Source organism: Cupressus sempervirens, chromosome 5 (genome assembly GCF_028749045.1).
Source record: "Cupressus sempervirens isolate cs-2001-9-10 chromosome 5, ASM2874904v1, whole genome shotgun sequence".
Taxonomy (NCBI): Eukaryota; Viridiplantae; Streptophyta; class Pinopsida; order Cupressales; family Cupressaceae; genus Cupressus; species Cupressus sempervirens.
The window spans coordinates 885,666,196-885,672,195 of NC_143122.1; positions in this window are offsets into that span (position 1 = coordinate 885,666,196).

Consider the following 6,000-nt stretch of genomic DNA (forward strand, 5'->3'; position numbering starts at 1 on the left):
CTCTTTAGTAATACATTAGAGGAGCATTTGATTCATATTTGGAAGGTGTTTGATAAATTGAGTGAAGAAAAGTTGCTAATCAACCTAAAGAAGTGCAGTTTTATAAAGAAAGAGTTGGTGTACTTGGGATTTGTAGTCTTATGAGAAGGTCTAAAAATGGGCCCAAAGAAAGTGAATGATATCCTTGAATGACCTACTTCAAGGAGTGCGATAGAGGTAAGATCTTTTCATGGATTGGTTACATTTTATAGAAAGTTCATAAGAAGTTTTAGCATTATTTTTGGACCCTTGACTAAAACAATAAGAGGAGATAGGAAAGTCTTTAAGTGGACTATAGGAGTAGATAAGAGTTTTAGTTTTTTGAAACATAAAGTTATTGAGCCACCTAATTTAGCACTTCTAATTTTAACAAGGTGTTTCAAGTAGACTATGATTCTAGTGGTACTACAATAGGAGCTATTTTGAGCCAAGAAGGTAGACATGTTGCTTATTTTAGTAAGAAGTTGAATGATGCAAAAAGAAAATATTCTATTTATGATCATGAATTTTATGCTATAGTTCAAGCATTGAAGAAGTGAAGACACTATCTTCTTCCTAAGGAGTTTGTTTTGTATTGATCATCAACCTTTGCAATATTTGAATAGTAAAGGAAAATTGAACCAAAGGCATTTAAAGTGCGTTGAATTTTTGCAGAGTTATACATTTTTTCTAAAAAATAGGAGTGGGAAGTCTAACAAAGTTGTAGATTCTCTTAGTAGAAGAAAAATTTTGTTGACAGAAACGAAGATATAGGTGGTTGGGTTCAAGGAACTTAGTACATTGTATCTAGATGATCCTAATTTTGGTGAAGCATGAATGGCTTGTATAGAACCTATTACACTTAATAGGAAAAAGTGGTTGGATTTCATGGTTGGATTTCTTGAAATTGTGCATTCCTAGAAGTTCAATAAGAGAGAATCTCATCAAGGAGAACCATAGTGGAGGATTGACTGGACATTTTGGTAGAGATAAAACCATAGCTTTGGTTGCTGAAAATTAATACTAACCACAATTGTAGCAAGATGTGATGAGTTTTGTACAAAGTTGTATAGTATGTCAAATGGAAAAAGGAGTGAAGTAGAATAAAGGGTTGTATTAGCCACTACTTATAATAGAGAAGCCATGGGAGGATATCAACATGAATTTTGTTCTTGGATTACTAAGGATACAATACAGGCATGATTCTATTTTTTTGTGGTTGACATGTTTTCAAAGATGGCATATTTTATTCCTTGCAAGAAGACTAGTGATGTTATTTATTTAGCAAAGTTGTTTTTTTAGAGAAGTGGTAAAATTACATGGTGTACCAAAGAATATAGTTTTAGATTGAGATACCAATTTTTTTGGGTATTTTTGGTATACATTGTAGAAGAAGTTGAAGATAGATTAGTAGTTTAGTTCATCACACCATCCACAGACTAATGGATAGACAAAAGTTGTGAATCATAGTTTGGGAAATTTTCTGAGATGCTTGGTTGGAGATAAACCAAAAGGATGGGATATTATTTTACCAAAAGCATAATTTGCCTATAATAATTTTTTCAATAGGAGTACTGGTAAATCACCATTCCAGATTGTATATGGGAGTAGTCTTAGAAATGCTTCTAAACTGAGGTAGTTGGATAAAGGAGAGATAAGTAGTGTTGAAGTAGAAGATTTTGCTGAACCTTTGAAGAACATTCATGAGGAGGTGAGGAAGCACATAAAGATGAATAGATAGTATAAGGCTAAGGTAGATGTGAAAAGGGGATATACAGAATTTTAGATTGGAGAGGAAGTCATGGTTCATTTGAGATAGGAGCATTTTCCAATGGGTACTTATAATAAGTTGAAGATGAAAAAGTTTGGACCATGCAAGATAGTGAATAGTTATGATTCTAGAAATTGCATATGAAGTGGAGTTGCCTATTAAATTGAATATTTCACCAATATTTAATATTTTAGATTTGATAGAGTATTATGAAGGAGCTGATGGAGATGAAGTTGTAGAAGCACAATTGAGAATTCTAGCAACTAATTCAACTACAAAGGAGATTGAGGAGATACTAGATAGTCATGTTGAAAAAAGTACTAGAAATAGAACTTGTGAGGAATATCTAATCAAATGGAAATGGAGATTGGTTGAGGATTCATCATGGCTAGCAAAGGAGGAGGTCAACTATCTTGGTCTTCCTTTGAACACTTGAGACATGATAGGGTTACTTCTCAAATTACCCTAGGTGTTTGATGCAGGAGCATCTTGGGTGTAAAAAAAATCTTGCATCACCCAAAGATATTTTTATTTTCAGTCATTTCTATTTTAATAAGGACTAGCAGATAGGATGGTTACTATTTATGGGAACTTGCCATTTTTAGTAAGTTTTTCATACAAGCTCATAACCTTCTCATTTTTTATAGGAAACTTCATTTTAGAGTTGTAAGCCTACCATAAAAATATCATTGCTCAAGCATTTGTATCAGAGAAGTTATTGCCAATTTTTGATGGAAAAATTTGTAGAAAAATCTTTACGCTCACCATTGGAGGTCTTAGAGTGCCTAGATGAGGTCCAAAAACTTGATGAAAGTGTGCTAGTACAATTTTGAAGGTTGTAGCTCATGAGCTAGCATTTCCAAAAAGTGTTATGATAACCAATCAGAGCAATGATTCATGAGTTATGGCCTTCCAAAGTTGGGCTACCTCAAATATCTAAAATAATTGTCAAAGATGTATTTGGCCAACTTTATATGTATTGTTAGGGTTTTTTGACCTTAGGTATTATGTTTCAATGTCTAGAACCTTCCTGGGTGACATAAAATTACCTATTTAAGAAAGGCTCAAATGTTGTCTAGGACAACTCTAGGTGATAGTTCACAACTTCTCTTGCAAATTATTGTATTGAAGGTGCTCATGTGGGTTAGCATATTGTACTTATAAATTCTTTAATTTTGCATTTGTGGTGCAAATAAGAAGTTCATATTTTTTTCTTACATTTTCTGTTGCTTCTATGTTTCTATTATGAGTTTTTGGTGTTAAGGGGAGCCCCCTGCATCACTCCCCCTTGGCATTGATGGCAAAAAAAAGGGAAAATAGGCTAAGGAACAAAAATTACACAAACAATATAGTAACATTGCATCTATAAATATATTTTGTGAAAGTTGTTTTTTTTTTCTTTTTAATTATTTACATATGCTCCCCGTTACAATATAATTTATAATATTCATCTCCCCTTAAATGTACTTCTACCCTTAACAATTTTCATGTGTACTTCTTCCCCTTTGACATCAATGACAAAGGTCAAAATTTCAAAAATAGTTGAAAAATAGTCAAAAGTATTGTCCTTCCTTAAGTTGATAGGATCTTCATGCAATCATCATAAATTTCCTTAATATTATCCATATCCTTAGTCCATATCTCCTTGGTGGAATCAGTTGAGGTGATAATTGTACATAAAGCATATGATGCAATCTCAGCTACATCAAGATCTAAATACAAAAAGTTAGAATAAGTGTAATTGGCCTTGAAACATTGTGCTAGAAATATAAGAGTAACTAAGAGGGGAGGGGTAAATTAGTTACTACTAAAATAAATCTTAGATCCCTTAGATGTCAGTACAAAATACAAACTAAAAATTGAATACTGCTGATGCTCAGTAAATATAAAATGTTGTAACTTGATAATTATTGAATATGTTTGGTAAATGCTTACCATACAATCTTTAGATGTTATTTGTGATTACCATTACTTTAACTTAGTTGCAAACATATAAAAAAAATAGCATGAACACATATGACACTAGGATTTAACATTAAAACCCAATTTGAGAAAAACCACTAATTGAAATTAGTTACTAATTTCACTATTCTAAAATGAGTTTTGTTAAGAACCAACCCTATTAAAAGTTACAAAACACACTATTAGGTGTGACCCTATTAAAGGATTTAATCATCGTATTAGGAGTGGCCTTGTTACAAGCCTTGAGACAATTCAATAGAACTTCCAGCTTGTTAAAAGATTTGCAAATAACTATTAAGCCAACTCTGTTAGGAGATTTAGATCTTTTCTACAATAGTTAGAAAGTAACAATGAGATGACTTGATTTTAATGCAACTAAATTTCTAATTACAAATATCTATTTTGGCTTGTACTTGATCCTTCTTGATCAAATATAGGTTTTCTACTCCAAAAGGATAATCTACTTACTCTTCCTCTCTTCATCTTCAATTCATTTATAATATATTCATTGCTTACACTTCTCCAAATTCTCAACTTGACCTTATAATTATATTTTTCATATTGTCAAGTTAGCTCAAATATAACTTAGAATAGTTAATATTCATCACCTTAGTTAGATGGAATCAATAGATAAATCAATTAAGCTTAATATGCCAAAATAAAAAAATTCTTTAGTAGCTGACCTAGCTTGGTAGAAACTAATTTAGAAACAATTTCTTGTGTTAACCAATAGAAGCTTGGTTAGCACTGTAGACTCACAAAAATCCTTTGGCAACCGAGTGAGCTTGATTAGCACTTGTTCCATCCAACATTCTTTCATTAACTGAGTGAGCTTAGTTAACACTCATCTTCTGCATACTTTCCTTTGACACCCAAGTGAACTTGGTAGATACTTCCTTTTGAACTAGGCAACCATAAGAATGCTCGATAGACACAAAAAACTATCTTCACTACCTAGGTGAGCTCATCATATATTGATTGACAATGGTATGACATTTATGTAACATCAAAGACAATACAGAATTAATCAATTAAATCCAATAATCTCCCTATTTGGCATTGATGGAAACACAACATGTCATAACATAATAAAATTTTGGATTTATTCTTGAGAACTCCCTCTACTAGTATGAGCTCTTTCTTTTATTAGATTCATACTTTTTTTGCAACAACTTCTGCCAAGTTCATTCATAGAACTTTCTCCCTTTTACAAAAAACTTCTCCTTCTTTGAATGTAAAAAATTTCTTAGAGATATGACAGTAAACTTCTCCCTCTTTGATAACACATGCCAAAGACAACAACTTTGTTAATATCAATGTACCTTAAGTATTGGTTCATTTGCAATATGCCCTTATCAATTCTACACCAAATGATTGATCTTCAACTTAGCTCTTGTTGATACATCTCTAAGCTTTATTTAGTGAACTTCAGATAGGGGAATGAGCCCTAGCTTACCTCTTAGATATAGAAATGCATCATTAAATAATGGCTTGGTGAATATATCTACAATCTATTCTTTTATATTAACATATTCCAATCTAACTTCTTTATTCTGCACCAACTCTCTTAAGATGTGATATTTTATAGCAATGTGCTTTGTTTTGGTATGCATTACTAGATTCTTTGAGATATTCATTGCATTGGTGTTATCACAATATATAACTACTAGATCCTTGATCTTTATCTTCATTCCTTCCAATAGTTGTTTCAACTAAACAATGTTAGAACAATTAAGTATTGCTACCACATATTCTGCCTCTTGTGTGTATTGAGATGTACAATTTTGCTTCTTTGTTGTCCAAAATACTAGTCTTTTACAAAGAAAGAATGCTCCACCACTAGTGCTTTTTTTGTCATCAATACTTCCTACCCAATTAGAATTAGTAAATACCTTCAAGTCCAAATAGCCTCCAAATTTATACCATAAGCCATAGTTTTTAGTGCCTTTTAGACATCTCATGATTCTTTTGATTTCCATCATTGATTTTCTTTAAGATTTGTTGAGAATCTTGCCACTATTCCAACTGCTAGAGCAATATCAGGCATTGTGTGTACTACATACTACAATTTTCTAATCATTGATATGTATGTGCTCTAATCTACTTCTTTGTAATCATCATTTTTGGAAAGCTTATGTCTAGTAGACATAGTGGTTCCAACTAGTTTTGAATCTTCCATTCTAAAATTATTTAATATCTCCTTGATATACTTAGATTGAGTGATGTAGATACTAGTTTTGTTCTACTAT